This window comes from Camelus bactrianus, chromosome 27 (genome assembly GCF_048773025.1).
Source record: "Camelus bactrianus isolate YW-2024 breed Bactrian camel chromosome 27, ASM4877302v1, whole genome shotgun sequence".
NCBI lineage: Eukaryota > Metazoa > Chordata > Mammalia > Artiodactyla > Camelidae > Camelus > Camelus bactrianus.
Window position 1 is genome coordinate 25,957,905 of NC_133565.1, and position 19,146 is coordinate 25,977,050.

A 19,146-nucleotide genomic window follows, 5' to 3' on the forward strand; every position below is an offset into this window, starting at 1 on the left:
AAAGTTACAAGAGTGTTCAATTTTCCAATTTTAGCACAAATATATATATATGTATACACATACATATACAAAGACTGCAAAAATATTAACAGTAAATCATGAGTGATTTATAGACTCTTTGCTTAAAGAGTATTTTAAAAATGATTTTTACGTTTTGGTCCTTAAATGCATGTAATTAGATTATAATTCTCAGAGAAGAACACTCTATCATTGTTTAGTCCATGCATGGTCACTTTCATTTTATTTATTTTGATTTGTTAATGTTTGCATTTCTATGAGGAACTGCCATGAATCCACCACCCAACTAGAATTGTGCCGATAACTATTTGGCGCCTCTCCTTTCCCATTTCTGTCCTTCCACAACTAAAGGTAACCACCATCTTGAATTTTGTGCTTATTATTCCCTTGCCTCTTTTCATTTTTTATTTTTTTAAATTGTGGTAAAATACACATCACATAAAATTTAACATCTGAACCATTTTTTTTTTTTCATGTAGGTACTGGGGATTGAACCCAGATCCTTGTGCAGTCTAAGCACTCACTCTACCACTGAGCTATACCATCCCCCATCTTAGCCATTTTTAAGTGTACAGTTTAGTGGCATTAAAAACATTCATATTTCTGTGCTACCATCACCACCATCCATCTCCAAAATGTTTTTCATCTTGCTGAACTAAAACTCTGTACCCATTAAACAATAACTTCCCATTCCCGCCCCTGCAGTCCCGGCAACCACCATTCTACTTTCTGTTTCTATGACTTTGACTACTCTAGATACCTCACGTAAGGGGAGTCAGACAGCGTTTTTGTTCCTTCGTCACTGGCTTATTTCACTTAGCATAATCTTCTCATACATGTTGTAACATGCGACTGGATTTTCTTCCTTTTTAAGGCTGATTAATATTCCATTATATGTATAGTCCTCCTTTTGTTTACTCATTCAGATTATCAGTAGACACTTGGGTTGCTTCTAGTGCAATTTTAGCTGTTGTGAAAAATGCTGCTATGAACATGGACATACACATATCTCTTTGAGCCCCCACTTTCAGTTCTTTTGGATATATACTCAGAAGTTGAATTGCTAGGTCGTATGGTAGATCTGGGTTTTTTGTTTTTTTTTTTTTTTTTTTTTTTTTGAGCAACTACCATACTGTTTTCCATAGCAGCTGCATCATTTCACATTCCCACCAGTAGTTTACAAGGGTTTCAACTTCCCCACATCCTCACCAACAGTTGTTATTTTCTATTTTTTTGATAATAGCCATCCTACTGTGTGTGAGGTGGTATCACTGTGGTTTTGATTTGCGTTTCCCTAATGATTAGTAATGTTGAACACCTTTCATGTACTTGTTGGCCATTTGAATATCTTCTCTGGAGACAAGTCTAGTCAAGTCCTTTGCCCACTTTTTAATTTGGTTGGTTTTTGTTGTTGAATTGTACGAGTTCTTTATATATTCTGCATATTAATCCCTTATCAAATACATGCTTTGCAAAATTTTCTCCTAACCCATGGCTTGCCTTTCCACTCTGTTGATTGTGTCATTTAATGCACAGAATTTTTTCATTTTGATGTAGTTCAGTTTACCTATTTTTTCTTCTGTTGCCTGGGCTTTTGATTTTATATCCATATAGCCCTTCCTTTGTAAAAATGGTTTTATCGCACATATGGTTGCCTTAACAATATATTTCCCTTGTTTAAGAGTCTTGTAAAAAAGTATATTGCACTCTATGTGGTCATCTAAGGAGTACTTTATTCACTCAGCATTATGCTGTCCAGATTCATACCTATTGTTTAACACCTAGAGCTAGAGTTCATTTATTTTCAGAGGTATATAATATTCCACCATGTAAATATACCCAAGTTTATTCATTCATTCTCCTACCAATGGACATTGTATCAGTTCTAGTCTTTTGCTACTCTGCACAATATGTCTGTGAACACTTTCATGTCCCCTGGTGCATTTGTATAAGAGTCCTCTCAGCTATCCACCTGGGAGTCATTGGGTCATAGGGTATAGGAATACTCAAATGTACACAATAATTCCAAATTATTTCAAAGTAGTTGAATCAATCTACACACTCACCAACAATATTTATGAGATCTCATTGATCCATATCTTCTCCAACACTTGGTATAGTTAGATTTCTTATTTTTTGTTAATCTCATAGATGTTATAGTGTCTCATTATGGTCTTCATTTTCATTTCCTTGATTAATATGGAAATTGAACAACTCTTCAAGTGCCTATTGGCCATATGTGTTTTCTCTTTTATTAAATGTTTGTGTCTCTTGCCCATGTTCTGGTAAAGTTGTTTATTTTTTTCTTGATGGATTTGAGGACATTCTATGTATTCTTGGCAGCAGTTCTTTAGATACATATATTGTAAATATTTTCTGCCTTCTTTCCTCTCAATTTTTTTATAGTGTGTTGACGAATAAGTCTCTTAATTTAAATGAAACCTATAAATCTTTCCTTTCATAGTTAGAATTTTTTGGCATCTTGGTTAAGAAATCTTTCTCTATTCTAAAATTAGAGAGATATTCCTTGTATTTTTTTGTAAATGTTTTAAAGTTTTACTTCTGGCATTTAGGTCTATAATACCCCCAGAGTTGATTTTTGTGTGTGTGTTGATCTGAGGAAGGGATACAATTTATTACTTTTTCGCCATATGGATAATCAATATGCCTAGCTCCATTTATCAAACCGTCAGAGGCAACACGGCAGAATGTGAGAAGCAGAGAGTTCAATAATTGGATATGGGTGTGGGAGGCCTGAGCCTCAGGGAAGTCTGCTGGGGGCTGCTGAGGTTTATTCCTTAATAATAATTGACGGGTGAGAGGAGACTGCTTTCTTCCATGTTGTCATATGAGGATTTGATGCTAGGGGCCGTTGCAGCCATTGTGTCCCCAGTGGGGATTGTTGTTGACACACAGAAAATGGACAACTAGACATCTGTAAAGGACTAAAGTCTTTGATGATGCTATTGAGCAGCTGAACCAACTCTAGAAGCAAGCGTCTGGCACATATTAGGTCCTCAACAAGTATTTTGGAATAAGTAAATAAATGAATACGTATACCCACACAGGACCACTCCCTGTGCCACCATAAAGCCCAGTTCTTTTCTGCCTCTGTGCCTTTGTATTTTCTGTTCCTTCTACCAGGAATGCCACTCCCTCACCATCTCCATCTCCTAAAATTTGGCTCATCCTCCAAGACTCATCTGGAATGCCACCATTTCTCTGAAGCTTGCCCTAATCTCCTAAGGCTAATGTGATTTATCACTCCCTTGAATACCCATAGCACTTTGTAATTATCACAACTACCTTTTTAAACTTTTAAAATTTAAGTAAAAGTTTAAAAATTAAGACCCAAACTCTGCAAACTAGAATAGAAAACCAAAGCAAGGACAGTATTAGAAAGCATATATGTAAGCCATGGAGTCCACAGTTATTAAATATGAGCTAATTCTTATTAATCTATAACAACTCCTCATATTCCCCTGATTTGTCTTATATTCAGAACTAAATACATCCCCCAAAGGTTATTTGAGATGCCATCTTTGTTGTGTCATTTTTCTCTTTTAATGTGGAAGTTCTACTTGCAAATATCTCTTGGCTTTTTATTCTGGTCCACTGATCTGTCCGTGTAGTACTACACTGTTTTAATTTTTGTAGCTCTGTGAGATATTCAAGAAACCGACAGGGCAAGTTCCCCTTTGTAACTCTTCTCTGGCTGTCTGCTTGGACATCTGGTCACATTTTGATGGTATTTAAATCTTCGTCTTAGATACTCCATGGGGAAGTAAATGATCTCTGAGGGTTAGAATGCAAGAATCAGGGTTTTCCTGAGTCTGCCAGCATGCATGCCAGTCTGACTGGAAAATTCCTCACTGGCTTATTCATAAAGAAATAAGTGGTGTTAAACAATAAATAACATTTGTGAACGATCTTGGAGAAACACTGTATTTCTGCTTTGAGGGCTGGTGTTATAGAGATATCCTGTGGATTTTTCCTTACAAACTGTCGTACTTGGGCTGGATATTGGGGAACAGGGAAAAGTTATCATTTCCCACAGCCAGGTCACCCACATCCTGCTACAGTTGGGTTATGTTGATTTGAGAAGAGCGAGGGGCTTCAGAAATCCACCTGTGACAATGCTATGTGAGATTTTGTTTTAAAATTTTATTATTTATTATTTTTTCAGATCTACATGTTCACTGTAGAAAATTTAAAAAACAGAAATATAAGGAATGAAAATAACCTATACTCCTTCATTCAAAATAACTATTGTTAACATTTTAATGAATTTCCTCCAGTCTATTTTTTTATATATAACTGAGATCTTTCAGTATATACACATTTATTCCATGACTTCTACTTGTATAATTAAAATAATCCATAAAGATAATTTTTATAATCATATAAAATTATATTTTATGTACGTGTAGAAACTTGTTAAACCATTCCCCTACTGCAATACATTTAAGTTCCTTCCAAGCTTTCATTTTTATAAATGTAGCAGGGTCTCAAAATGCAATACGATAGCTGGGATGTGGAGGAAAAGATGTAGTGTTTTTTGGGTTGTTTTTTGTTTTTTTTTTCTGGTTTTCCCAAGTCCTATTCTCTGGCTAATGTGAAAAAAAAAAAGTTACCTTTAAAATCTTAGTCCTTTTCAATAATCCTTACATGAAAGGCTCAGTCTTTCTAAGAAAAGTGGTCAGTCTTACATTCCTGACCAGTAGACAAAGAAGCCAGTAAAACTTTATGATAAGACCAAGCAGGTGCTGATTAAAAGAAAACTCTGAAATGAGGATCTCTGATTATTTCAATATGGGAAGTGGGAAGAAGGAGAGAAATCAAAGAGAGAAGAAGGGTAAAAGAATTGTTTTATTTGAAGGTATGATATAAATTCAGATTAAACTGTAGAGCTGGCATATAAATATAGTTCTAAATATTTGCATTAAAATTTTAAGGGTAGAGAAATTCCTGAAAAACCAATAAAAATTATAGCAAAATATTTTTTAAAAGCATAGACCTGAGAGGTGTGGAGAATGGTAGAGAGAACAAGAGCAGGACAATAAACAGATGGACAAGTGGGAAAGAATGCAGTGGACCCAAGAAACTTGAGTCCTAGGGTAGAAGTTGGAGGTGGATGTACTGCGAAGAAAGAATACTACAGAAAAGAAATATTTGGAGAATAAAAAATGAACTTTTTGGAAATTAAAAACATGACAGTAGAAAAGAAGATTTGGAAATTAAAGTGGAGAAAATCTCTCAGAAAATAGAGCCAAGAGACACTGAGATGGAAAACAGAAAACAGAGGATCAATCCAGGAGGTCCAATGGTCAAATAATTAGTCCAGAAAAAGAAAATGGAAGACAGGAGATTATTTAGAAAACAACTTAATTTTCCAGAATTTTTGCCTTGATGCACAGTACCACTGTGAACACTTTTATATAGTTAAGAACACATTTTCGTTGCTTAGCCTATGCATGCTCTCTCATTTTATTCACTTTGCTTTGCTTATGGATGCATTGATTTATATAAGGAACTCCCGTAAATTCACCATCCAGCTAGCCAATAACTATCTATGGGCTTCTTGCCTTTCCCATCTGAGTCTCCCCCAACTAAAGGTAACCACCATCCTGAATTTTGTGTTCTCATTCCTCTGCTTTTGGTTTTTTATTTTTATCTTCTATTTCACTATAGCTGATTTATGCAGTTGTGTTAGTTTCAGGTGTACACTTCAGACTCTTTTCCGTTATAGGTTCTTACAAGATATTGAATATAGTTCCCTGTGCTCCCTTGCTTTTTAAAATAGCTTTATCACATATGTAATGCCTACTCATCATTATACTGTGCAGATTCATGCCTATTGTTGCCTGGACTGTAGTTTATTCATTTTTTACAGCTGTGTGATAGTCCACTATATGAACATACCAAAGTTTATTCATGCATTCTCCCACCTCCTACCAGCGTAATAGGTTGGGGAAGGTATGTATATGTGTGTGCGTGCATGTATACCAATAGTGAGAGTTCAATCTTCATCCTCTCCAGTGGAAAGTCAACGGATGATGACTAAAAGTGAAAAATCAAGAAGTACTGATAGAGGTATCACTTGGAGATATTATTTGGAGATAAAGAAGTAAATATGAGAAGAATCAGCTGAAGGAGTGAAAATGGTTTCCGCTGGGGAGGAAGAATTGGTGGGGGGACTTTGGAGGCGATGGCTCTTTTGCATAACAACTGATACAATGATTAGAGTTTTATACTAAGTGCACATATAGCATTGGAAAAAGGTGAAAACATTAAAGGTAACCACTGAATAACAGAAATGGCATATAGAGTTTGCAAACCATCAGTGAGGAAAAAAAAAAAGAAAGAAGTGTGATTAACAAGTTTCTTCCATATAGAACAGGGAACTGTATTCAATATCCTGTAATGAAAAATAATATGAAAATGAATATATGTATATATACTTGAATGACTGAAACATTATGCTGTACACCAGAAATTGACACATTATAAACTGACGATACTTCAATAATAAATAAATAAGTGTGATCACTCCAACAAATGGTAGGAAAAGAAATAAGAAAAACAATTTTAAAAAGTGTATTCGTTTCCTGTTGCTGCTATCAGAAATTGCCACAACCTTGGTGGCTTAAAACAACAGTTCTGGGACTTAAAAGTCCAAAATGGGTCTCACTGGGCTAAAATTAAGATGTGGACAGAGCTGCATTCCCTTCTGGAGGCTCGGGGGGAGAATCCATTTTCTTACCTTTTGCAGCTTCAAGAGGCTGTTCATGTTACTGAGCTCATGGCCCCTTCCTCCAGCTTCAAAGCCATCCTGGTCGAGTCTTTCTCATACCCCGTATCTCCCAGACTCTTCTGCTTCCCTCTTCCGTGTTTAAGCGCTGTCATTATTACACTGGCCACACCTCGATAGTTCAGGATCCTCACCCTATTTTAAAGTCAGCTAATTAGCAACCTGAATTCCATCTGCAACCTTAATTCCCCTTTGCCATGTAATTTAACATATTCACAGGTTCCAGGGATTAGGCCGTGGACATGTTTGGGAGAACATAATTCTGCCTACCACAAAAAAAATATAGCCAATAGAAATCATAGTTAAATGGAAAAAATAGATGAAACTCTAGAAAGAGGGGGGAAAATGGAGAGGAGGAAGTAATTGAAAAAATAATGGAGACAAATTCACCAGAATTAAACTCAGATGAAAGATTTCAGATTGAAATGAGCCACACAGACCAATGAGCAATAAGGAAAACCCACACTTAGAGAACTAATAGAGAAATTTAAGAATGTCAAAGACAAAGAGAAACTTTAAGTTTTACAAGAAGAACAGATTTTATCGAAGGAAAAAGATCCAATTTACATCAATTTTTCAGTAGTACTGGAGGCAAAAAGGCAATGGAAACTTCTTTTCAAACGTTTGAAAGGAAAAGAATTTAGAGACCTAAAATTTTACATACAGTCAAACTTTCTTTTAAATATGAAGTCATGATAAAAAAAATCATCAGGTATACCAGGGCTAAGGTTTGCCACAGAAAAATCTACACTAGAAATACTTTCAAATAAAGTATTTAAATACTAGATAGTACAAGAGGTATAAGAATTAAAGGTGATCAAAGTTGTCTTTAAAACACTTTTAAGATGAAACTAAACGGTAAAAATACAGTATCAATGTGATGGGCTATTGTCTTATTAGGAGTTATGAAAAAAGAGAAAAAGCAACAAAATAATAAATTAGTTGCTACCAACACTTCCAATTATATTAATCACTAAAATAATTTTTAAATGTCTAAACTCCTTTTAAAAATAAAGACAGACATTGGATTTTCAAAAATGCAGTTAAACATCATTTATATGAAATGCACCTAAAATAAGGACACACAAATCTTAAAGGTAAAAGGATGGAAAAAAACATTGTGTAAACATAAACTAAAAGAAAGATGGTGTAATCATATTATTAGATAAAATGGTCTTTAAGACAAAGAGTATTATTAGAGAGGGAGAAGTTCACTATATTATGAAAGACATAATTCTCCAAGAAGTTATAACAATTTTAATCTTGTATGCAAGTAATAAAGTATACAAACAAAAACTGATAAAGATGTGGGGGAATTCTTAAATATATCATCAAAGTGGGAGATTTCAACATACCTCTCTTGAATATTGATAGGTCAAGCAGAAAGATATTCAGCAAAAAAAGAAAAAAGAAAATATTCAGCGAAGATATAGAAAATCTGAACAACATAGATTTCATGTGGGAGAGGTGATCCTTCGTCAGGTGACAGAGCCCAAGGTGAGTAAGAAAGGCATTTCTAGGGGAGATCCGGAGGGTGGCAGCAGCAATAGACTAGCTACATACAAAGGGATTAATTGTATAATTTAATGTATCAAAGACAATGGGAATCAAGTTTCTCACTCAGAGAAGGGAGTTACAAATACAGAAAGAGAATGCTACAGTGTACCCTGCGGGGTTGGATTGGAGATGGAGATATCATGTGAACTTATGGTTTTCAATATAAATAGATAAAGGAATATATGTAGATATAAATACGTACATAGAAATACCCTTACATCCATTCCCTAGCTCTGTCCACCGAGAGATCCTGGGAGAAGTGACAACCCTACAGCTATGCACACACTTAGTGTCCATATTTGCAGGGCAGGCAAAGAGCAGCTGTAAGAGAGCTGTGAGCTGGTCTATTCCCATAGCTCATTCAGGGCTTGGAGATGGGTTCCAGCCAGCTTAAGAGGAGGGGTAGCGGTGAACACCTGGGCTATCCCTTGAAAAATCACTGAAAAACACAAATTACCAAAACTGGCATAAGAAGAAATGGACAATCTGAATATTCCTGTATCTATGAAAGAAATTGGGTTTGTAATTTAAAAACAAAATCTTCACAAACACATACGCATCCACATACATACACATAGGCAACTTTCCTAGAGGGAAATGTATAGCTGTGTAAATATTTGTATTAGAAAAGGAGAAATTTCTAAAATCAGTCTTCCACCAACTAGAAAAAGAAGAGCAAATTAAACTCAAAGTAAGTAGAGGGAAAGAAATAAGATAAGAGCGGAAATCAATAAAATAGGAGACAAGCAAACAGAGAAAATCAATAAGACCAAAAGCTAGTTCTCTCAAAAGATCAATAAAATTGATCAACCTCTAGAAAGACTGATCAAGAAGAAAGAAAGGAAGACACAAATTGCCAACACATTTTGATTGAAGTTTGTTTTACTCTTACGTTAAACATTCACATAATTCTAGAGTCAAATCTACAAAACAAGGTATATTCAGAAAACTATAACTTATACCTTTGTCCCTTCCACCCTCTTCCCTTCCTTTCCTATTGGTAATAAGTTTATTTATTTTTCTGGCTTATCCATTCTGTATTTTGGCATAAGAAAATACATGCATAGTGAATATATTTATAGCATTGTTTTAAGGAATGTTGTGTTTCACAGATGGGGGGGTCTCATAGGGTGGTTTAAGATTCTTGTGAATATAGTCATGTTCAAATACAATCAATAAATCCAAATAAAACTCTCTTTGTGTGTTCAAGAACACATGCAAGAGTGTGTTCAACAGATCAATGACTATAGTTACATTCCATAAGTATCTACAGAGTATGTAAAAGGGATTTGTCCTGACTCTGCAGACGGAGAGTTTCATCTTTTTGTTGACTGGAGAGTGACAAAGCATCTGGCCATCTGAATTAGGTTTCTGTGCAAAATTTGTTCAGTTTATTTTTCAGAATCCTATCTTGCATTCCATAGGTCCTGCTAATTCCAAGTGATGCAGATTCCCTTTATAATTTGACTAGTAATGTTCATGGCCCTGATATCATTGGTGGGCAAGTGCATCCTGGCTGGAGGATGGGTCTTTCAAAAGTCTTTTGTTGTCAGTGTTTAAATTTGTGATTCTTTTCATTTTATAGAGTGATGAACCTTAACTGAAAATCCTGACCAAAACAATAATTACTTGTTTGTTTTCTCCTGAGATGAAATGTAATATCAGCATTGATAATACAACTAGTGAATTGTCCTCAGTAGCCATATGGTGACTATACCTACCGGGTGATAAGCATTGGTCGTAATTCCTGATTCTGCTATGATTGTATAAACGCTTGCATAGCTGGATTCAATTGTTTGCATTTCTTTTCAAATTAGAGGTGATAGTGTTCTAATAACTTACAATTTATACCTGGTGGAGACTTTCTGCTACTTACCCTTACGTGGCAAATGTGTTTAGTTGCTACTGTGAAAAATCTCCTTTATAAAAGATGGGTGGAAAACCTGAGCCATCCTATACGAGTTTAGATCGGCCTCTCTCTAATTCAGTGCTGGTTATATGTGCAAAGTTCCTACATAAAAATTACTAGACTCTCTATATTTGTCTACTGTTTAAAAATATAAACGTTTATCTCCTCCCTCTTCTGAACTATCAAGGTTTTTGATTTGTTTGTTGTTCCTTTTTAGGCCCAATTTATATATATGCATATACAATCACACGTATGAAACATAATGTATTAAACTTTGTAAAAGAATGTGGTTTATGAGAGAAATGTTTAAAAATTGATTATTCAGAAAATAAGGAGCGATAAATGCAAAGAAAGTTTATTCTCTCTTCCTGTCTCTCTCCATATATATCACACACACATATATATGCATATGTGTGAGAGATTGTTATAGCAAACAATATTGAATTATTATCTTACTTGTAGTTTTAAAAGCCTTGATTTGAAAACATAATTAAATCTTAACATGGGAAAATTTTAAGCCCAAACCAGTAACGCATTAATTCTTTTGCTAGAACCAAAAAACATTTTGAGCTTAGGAAAAACCACTTTATTTTACCATTAGACAAAAACACAGAGTTAGATCTCACGTAGGGATTGTGCTGTGTCCATGAATCTTTTTTCCTTTCATTTGAGCTCAACTATAGTACTGATTTAGGGTGTAGAGGTCTAGATGATTTTCATGATTAGCATCATTGTGACACAATACTGGTTATTTTTAAAAGAAAAGATGTCTTAATTTACCCTTAGGGACGTATTAGAGAGAATACCTATTTATTGATAGAGTTTTATGTGAGTAATGAAGGTTGGAATCTAGAGAAATATGCACTTTTATAGTAGAGACAAAACTCTTTTGCATTTTATGTTGTGCAGCTAAATACAGACTCATTTTAAAATTTAATGTAAACATTTAGTTTATTTATGACATTATTTGTCTTTGTCACAGGAATAGTCTATTGATTTCCAATTACTCACAAATCTGGGATAAAGTAAGATATTTTTAAGGTCAGTATTGTTTTTGTCCAAAATCTCCAAAGCATAAGATGGTAAAAAAATAGAATTAAGTGAATATTAAAATATAATGTGTTACTGTTACTGTCAATAATAATTAGGGAAATATTATACTTTGAAAATATTACCCAGAAAGTTTAAGTAGAAAATTTCAATAGGTCTGTATATTTGCAATACTATTTGAGTTTCATAAGGACCAATTTATTAAAGGTACAATTGGATTATAATATAATCTTTTATATATATATAACACAACTTTTACTTTGTTTCATTAAAATCTTAAGCAGTTTTAAGCCCGTTTATTAATAATATTCATATGTTCCAAATTTTACATTCTGTTGTAATTGAAAAATGATACCACTTTTCAAATAATTATAGTAAAAAACATAAACATTGAATTTACCATCTTAACCATTTTTAAGTGTAAAGTTCAGTGGTACCACATATGTTCATATTGTTGTACAACCATTGCCACCATCTATCTCCAGAACTCTTTTCATCTTGTGAAGCTGAAACTCTGTACCCATTAAACACTAACTCCCATGTCCCCCCTCCCCAAGCCCCTGGCAACCACCATTCTACTTTCTGTGTCCATGAATTTGATGACTCTAAGTACCTTATCTAAGTAAAATTGTATAGTATTTGTCTTTTTGAGTCTGGCTTATTTCACTGTAGCATGTGACAGGATTTCCTATCTTTTTAAAACCAACTAGCATTCCATTATATCAATATGCCACATTTTATTTGTCTACTCATCTATCGATGAACATTTGGGTTGCTTCCACCTTTTGGCTATTGTGAATAATGCTACCATGAATGTGGATGTACACATATCTCTTTGAGACCCTGCATTCAATGCTTCTGAGTTATATACCCAGAAGTGGACTTGCTAGATCATGCAGTAATTCTGTTTTTAATTTTTTGAGGGACCACCATACTATTTTCCATAGCAGTTGCACCATTTTACATTCCCAACAATGGTGCACAAGGATTACAATTTCTCCACGTACTCGCCAACACTCATTTTCTGTTTTTCTCATAGTAGCCATCCTAATTGTTGTGAGGTGATACCTCATTGTAGTTTTAATCGGCATTTCCCTCTTGCTTGGTGATGTTGAGCATCTCTTCATGTGCTTATTGGCCACGTGTCTATTTTTTTTGGAGAAACATGTTACTATATTTTTATCCCCGTATCTTATTATAATATCTTATTATTTTTCAAAATGGCCTCAGTTCTTGGCAGCATAGAAGATAATTTTTTTCATGTTTTCAATTTTTTATCCTTTATTACAGTGATACAACTAAATCGTTCCTTTTTAGTTGGCAATAGAACCACAGGGCTTATAGTGCAAAGCAGCAGTCCCTGTCTCCCTCCAACCCTACCACTTAGTCTCACTGGTGAACACCAACCATTGTTAACCTCAATATTTTTTTTTTCTGGGTATTTATCCTGATGGGGTTCAGGACATGCTACCCAAAATATGGCACCCTGGCAAATTACATATTTGAAGTTGAAGGAATTGTTTTTAAAACAGCAGAGTCAGGAAGGTCACTCTGACCTCCCCCTACCCCCTTCCTCTGTGAAACAGGCCATAAATCTCTCACGTGCAAGGTACCCTCCATGCACCGGAAGGGGAGAAGACGTTCTTATCACGAGAGATGGGGAATTCAGGGCCAAGAAGTCTGTATAAACAAACCTTGTTAAACTAAACTTAATCGGCCTAGTTACTCCTTCACCATTTACTAACCCCAGCCCAAACCCCTTTGTCTTGTCAATGCTTCACAAATTTATTGTTTCTTTATCTAAAAAGGTATAAAAGCTTCCTGCTCTGGTCACTTCTTTGGGCCTTCATTCTCTTGTGAAGGCTCCCATATACACATAAAAATTCAGTAAGATTTTTAGGCTTTTCTCCAGTTAGTCTGTCTTTGTCAGTTTAATTTTCAGACCCAGTCAGGGACTCTGTGAGGGTGGAGGAAAACTCTCTCCTCCCCTAAAACGTCTTCCAAATAATATGCATTAAAAAATAGTCCTTGATTTTTCATTTTAGGAGATTATCATTTGACTTCCCACTGCAGAAGATTAGGATTAGCTATCATGCACATGCCTACACAGACCCCTACCTCCTACCCCATCATGACCAGATGCATATATATAACTGAATCACTATGCTGCACACCAGAAACTAACACAACATTGTAAATCAAATGTACTTCAATAAAATGTAAAAAAATTTAAAAATTAAAAAGAAAGAAAACACTTTCATCGACTAAAAAAATTACATTAAAAAATAGTATGGCCTAAAAGCAGACACATAGATCATAGAATAGAAAGCCCTGAAATAAACCCACTCTTATATGGTCAATTAATCTATGACAAGGGAGCTAGAATATATAATGGAGGAGAGACAACTTCTTCAGTAAGTGGGGAGAATCCCTCCAGTTGTGATTATCCTTCCGTTTGTAAGTCACCTCCCGGGGTGTGTGTCTTGACTATGCTGCATTTTTGCCCCTCTCCCCATCTCATTGTGGTGCCTTTTTTGTATCTTCAGTTGCAGAAAATCTTTTCTGCTAGTCTTCATGTCATCCTCATAGACAGTTGTTCTGCAAATAGTGGTAATTTTGGTGTGCCCATGGCAGGAGGTGAGCTCAGGGCCATATTGGCCATACCTCCACAATTTTTTTTTTTTTTTTGATATTTTGGGACGTCCATTCTGGAGCCCACCGTCATTCGTTCATTTCAAAATTATTTGCTGAGTGTTTCCCGTGTGACAAGACCATTCTAGCTGCTGGGGATACAGCATGGACCAGGACAGGCAAGGAGACTTCAGTAAGCTTCCACTCAAGTGGAGGATGGGGAAAATAGACAACAAGAATTAAATATTATGTTAGGAGATGATATATGCTATGAAGAAAAATAAAGCAGGGCACGGGGGATAGATGGTGCTGGAGGAGGCAGATTTTACAGAGGATGATCAGGAAGGGCCTTTCTAAAGAGGTCATTTGAGCATGGACCTAAATTAAATAATGGAGTAAGCCATTCAGCATCTGGTGGAGGAGCATTCCTCATGGAAGGAATAGTCAGTAATGTTGAGATGTTTGGTCACAAATTAAAAGTGAGAGTCTTCAGCAAGATCATGGATTTTCAGCAGTTAGTTCATGTGCAGCTACAGAGTTAGAGGAAGGTTGAAGCAACCTGGGTGAGAGTTTTGCCAGGGGAGTTGAGAGTGCAAGGAAGGGGCTATGATGATGTGATAATGGAAGCTAAGCTGTGTAATGAGGGTAGCTGGTGGAAGGGGGCTGAAGAAAGATGGTTGATGTACACTGAGAAAGTGATCAATGCATTGGAGGTTACTGCAGGGTTGAGACATTGATGGAGCATGAAATATGGGAGGAGGTGGTCAGCGAGTACAGTGTTTAGGAATTGAACTTTTTGAGGTAAAAGATGACAAGAGCTAGAATAAAACCACACTTTGGCCAGGAATGTGCCTTGCACAAAGATTCCCAGCAAGAGGGCAAGCAGGAAAAAAAATCCAGTCCACATTCCCCTCACCACTCCTGTGCCTGGGGCCTCTGTTGCCCAGAGGAGATGACTCTTTCTAATTTATCCCTGTGTGCTTTAGCGTCTACTCAGTAGCCTGGGTTCAGCAGCATTTCCGGGGAGGGTCAGAATTTGTTTAGAGCAAGAAAGTAAAGGCAACGCTTTCACAGAAAAGTTTGAATTTGCAGGGGAGTTGGCTGATGAGAGACCCTGAGACCCAGAGGCATGGTGGTAGGTTCAGGGGTAAAAACTATTAGAAGGAAACAGAATAGCTTTATAACCTTGGGGAGGGAAGGAGCTCTTAAACAAGAGTTTTTTTAATTTAAGGTCAAAAAAAAAAAAATCAATGCATTTGACCATTTAAAGATTTGAGTTCAATAGAGTGCCCTGTAGACAAAGTGAGCAGACTAATGACAGTCTGAGAAAAATTTGTGCAAAGCCAAGAACAGAGCCATAGCTAGAACATTCAAGAACTGCAGATCAGCAAGAAGAAGACAGGAAACTCAGTTTTTAAAATGGCAAAGGATTTGCTAGTTAATGCACCGAAGGGGAAACACACCTGGCTAGTAAGCACATGAAGGGATGTTCAGTTTCACCAGTAATGAGAAAAATGCAAATCAAAACAACAGATACGACTTTACTAAAGTCAAGAAGTTAGGAGTTATTAAGTTCTGGAGAATAGGGGTGAATAAGAACCCTCGGGACCCAGAAGTAGCCCTTTCCTCCTCAGCTCCAGCCCCACATGTCCACAGTCCTGCCATCAACCCCATTTGCCAAAGGAGCTAGGAGGAACCCCCTATAACAGGCCTGCTGACCTCGGACGTGACTGCAAACCCTGAAGCAGCCCTGTGACCCAGCTCCAGCCCTGCTTTATGTGGTTCCAGGGGCAGTTCTGCCTGCTCAGGGACCCAGCAGGAGCCACAGCCATTCACACCTCTGATAACAAGCCCACTGTCTCCAAACCCAACTTTGAACCAAGAAGCAGCCCCATGACCTGGCTCCAGCCCTACTTAACCACAGCCCTAGAGGCAGTCCTTTCAATCTGGGGACTCAACAGGAGAAGGTCTTTACCTGCTAAAACCAGTCAAGACTAGAAGTGTTTGCTTCTTCAAATGCACAGACACCAATGCAAGGTTATACAGACCATGAAGAATTAGGCAGTCATGACAAAACAAAGGACACTAATAAAGCTCCAGGAACTGATCCTAAAGAAATGGAGATCCATGAACCGCTTGACAGAGAATTCAAAATAATCATCTTAAAGTAACTCAGTGGGCTGTAAGAGAACACAGATAAACAAGTAAACAAAATCAGGAAAACAATACATGAAAGAAGTTTATAAAGAACCAAACAGAAATCCTGGAGCTGAAGAATACAATGACCGAACTGAAAAATTCAACAGTGAGCTTCACAACAGATTCATTCTTGCAGAAGAAAGAATCGGTGAACTCAAAGACAGGTTATTTGAAATTATCCAGTCAGAGAAACAAAAAGAAAAAAGAATGAAAAAGAGTGAAGAAAGCATTTGAGATTTATGGATCCTATCAACTGAAATAATATATGCATTATGTGAATCCCAGGAAAGAAGAGAGTGACAGATAATGGACAGACAAAGGGCAGAAAACCTATCTAAAGAAAAAATGGCTGAGAACTTCCCAAATCTAAGAAGGGAAATGGACATCTTGATTCATGGAGTACAAAATAAATAAAGAACTCAACTCAACAGCCAAAAAACAAATGACCTGATTTTAAAATGGGCAAAGGACCTGAATAGACATTTCTCAAAAAAGAACATACAAAAGGCCAACAAATATGAAAAGCTGCTCAAAGCCACTAATCATCAGGAAAATACAAGTCAAAATCACAGTGAAATATCACCTCATACCTATTAGAGTGGCTGTTATCAAAAAGAGAAAATTATGTTGGTGAGGATGTGGAGAAATGGGAACTTTTGTTCACTGTTGGTAGGAATGTAAGGTAGTACAGCCATTATGGAAAACACTACAGAGATTCCTCAAAAAGTTAAAAATAGAACTACCAAATGATCCAGCAATCCCATTTCTGATATATATCCAAAGGAAATGAAATCAGTATCTCAAAGAGATATCTGTGCACCCATATTCATTGCAACATTATTCATAATAGCCAAGATATGGAAACAACCTAAATGTTAAACAGATGAATGGATGAATAAAATGTGACATATAGAATAGAATATTATTCAGCCTCAATAAAGAAGGAAATCCTGTCATTTGCAACAACATGGATGAAACCTGAGGACATTATGCTAAGTGAAATAAGAGAAATACTTCATGATCTCACTTATATGTTAAACTCATAGAAGCAGAAAGTTGAATGGTGGTTGCCAGGGGTTGGGGAGTAGAGGAAGTGGGGAGATGTTGGTCAGAAGGTACAAGGTTTCAGTTATGCAAGATGTGTATTTGGGGATCTCATGTACAGCATGGTGACTATAGTTAACAATACTGTATTGTACACTTGAAATTTGCTAACAGGGTAGATCTTAAGTGTTTTCACCACACACACAAAAAAAGGTAACTATGGGAGGTGATGGATAGGTAAATCAACTTGATTATGGTGGTCATTTCATGATGTAAACATACATCAAAACATCAAATCATACACCTTAAATATACATACCTTTTGTCAATTATACCTTAATAAAGCTGAAAAAATTTTTAATTAGAAAAACTCATGTCATGAACCAACTAAAATTTTCAGCTAATGGGAGGGTACAATCATTTAAAAAACTGTTTCAGTATCTATAAAAGCTAAACATATGTGTCTGCTATGACCTAACTGTTCCACGGCTAGGTACACAATCAATAGAAAAATGGGCATATATATACCAGAAGACATATCCAAAAAAATTATAGTAGTTCTTGTGCAGAGGGTATAGCTCAGTGGTAGGGTGCGTGCCGAGGATGCACAAGGTCCTGGGTTCAATTCCCAGTACCTCCATTTAAAAATAAATAAATGAATCTAATTACCTACCCCCCTCAAAAAAAAAAAAAAAAAAAAAGAGAGAACACAAGATGGGCCTCCAAGGTGCTAATAATGTGTGTTTCTCATCTTGGGTAGTGGTTACCTGGATGTTCACTTTGTGGTCATTGAGTTAAATATGTTTGTTTTGTGTACTTTTCTGTATGCACATTATATTTTACAATGAAAAAGTTTAAAAAAGAAGAGGATTTACTGGCAAGGAAACATTACTGAAGTATCATAAAGTGAAAAAGTTCTACAAAACTATTTCTATGGCATGGTCTTAATTGTACTATGAATATACATTTATACGTGTTTACATAAATTAAATGATTTGGAGTGATATACACCAAGGTAAAATGGTAGTTATCCCTGGATGCAGTCACAAGTGTTTTTTATTTCTTTGTGTCTGTGTATTTTCTGATCTTCCTGTAATAAGCCTTTATTGCTTTTCTAATAAGAAATAAAGTCATTTTGTAGTATCAGCCTGGGAATAACAGATCAATAGAACGGAATAGAAAACTGAGAAAGAGATTCAATAGATATAAGAATTTGATGTGTGGTAACAATGGGATTTCGGTCAATGGGGAAAAGATAGGCAGTTCAGTACATTTCATTGGTTCAACTGGCTAACAGTTGGGAAGATAAAGTTGAGCTCTACCTCATACCAGATGCTAAACAAACCCCCACGTGATTTAAATGCAAACAAAAAACTTTAATCTTACTAAGTAAAAGCATAAAGTTTTCGAAGGAAATACAAGCAAACAGTTCCAACATCTTAGAGTGGAGAAGGCTGTTCTAAGCCTCGTATCAAAGTTGGCAAGCACAAAGGGACAGGTTGATGGACTTGACAATATAAACACATAAAACTGTAATAAAGGTATTTTAAACACCATAAGTTCACAATAATAACAGCTATAAAATACCTAGGAATAAATTTAAGAGGAAATGTGGAATGCCTAATAACTTTATTGGAAGTCACGAAAGAAGACCTGGGAAAATGGAGCACTTGGTAGAGGGAGTGGAATTTATGCACTGCAGCTCTGCCTGTATTTCAAAAGAGAGACAGAAAGAGAGAGAGAACCTAAACATTCGTAAATTAATTCTTCTGACTGCATGATGTGCTGTGGTGTAAAAGAATGCATTAGCTCTACATGCAGGGAAGATTTCTCTGCCGCTTCCTCTCACACCCCCAAGCCTGGAGGAGGAGGAGTTGCTGGGCTTAGATTGGGTCCTGCTTAGCAGGGGTGCGTCACTGTGTTGAAT

The 19,146-nt window shown here is 36.1% G+C and overlaps 1 long non-coding RNA gene and 1 other non-coding gene across 21 annotated transcripts in view; both read left to right on the forward strand.

Moving 5' to 3' along the window:
• Positions 1-19,146, forward strand: part of LOC105069065 (uncharacterized) — a 47,261-nt gene that overhangs the window by 15,465 nt on the left and 12,650 nt on the right. For 18 of the 20 annotated variants that reach the window (XR_006724917.2, XR_012502581.1, XR_012502580.1 and 15 more), the window contains one exon: positions 8,204-8,326. This is a non-coding gene — a long non-coding RNA (uncharacterized LOC105069065). Of the gene's footprint in view, positions 1-8,203; positions 8,327-11,277; positions 11,337-19,146 lie in introns of all 20 variants that reach the window. The other 2 variants (XR_012502588.1, XR_006724930.2) reach the window with 1 other exon arrangement.
• Positions 17,788-17,859, forward strand: TRNAP-AGG (transfer RNA proline (anticodon AGG)). The gene has a single exon. It is a non-coding gene; the product is annotated as a tRNA-Pro (tRNA).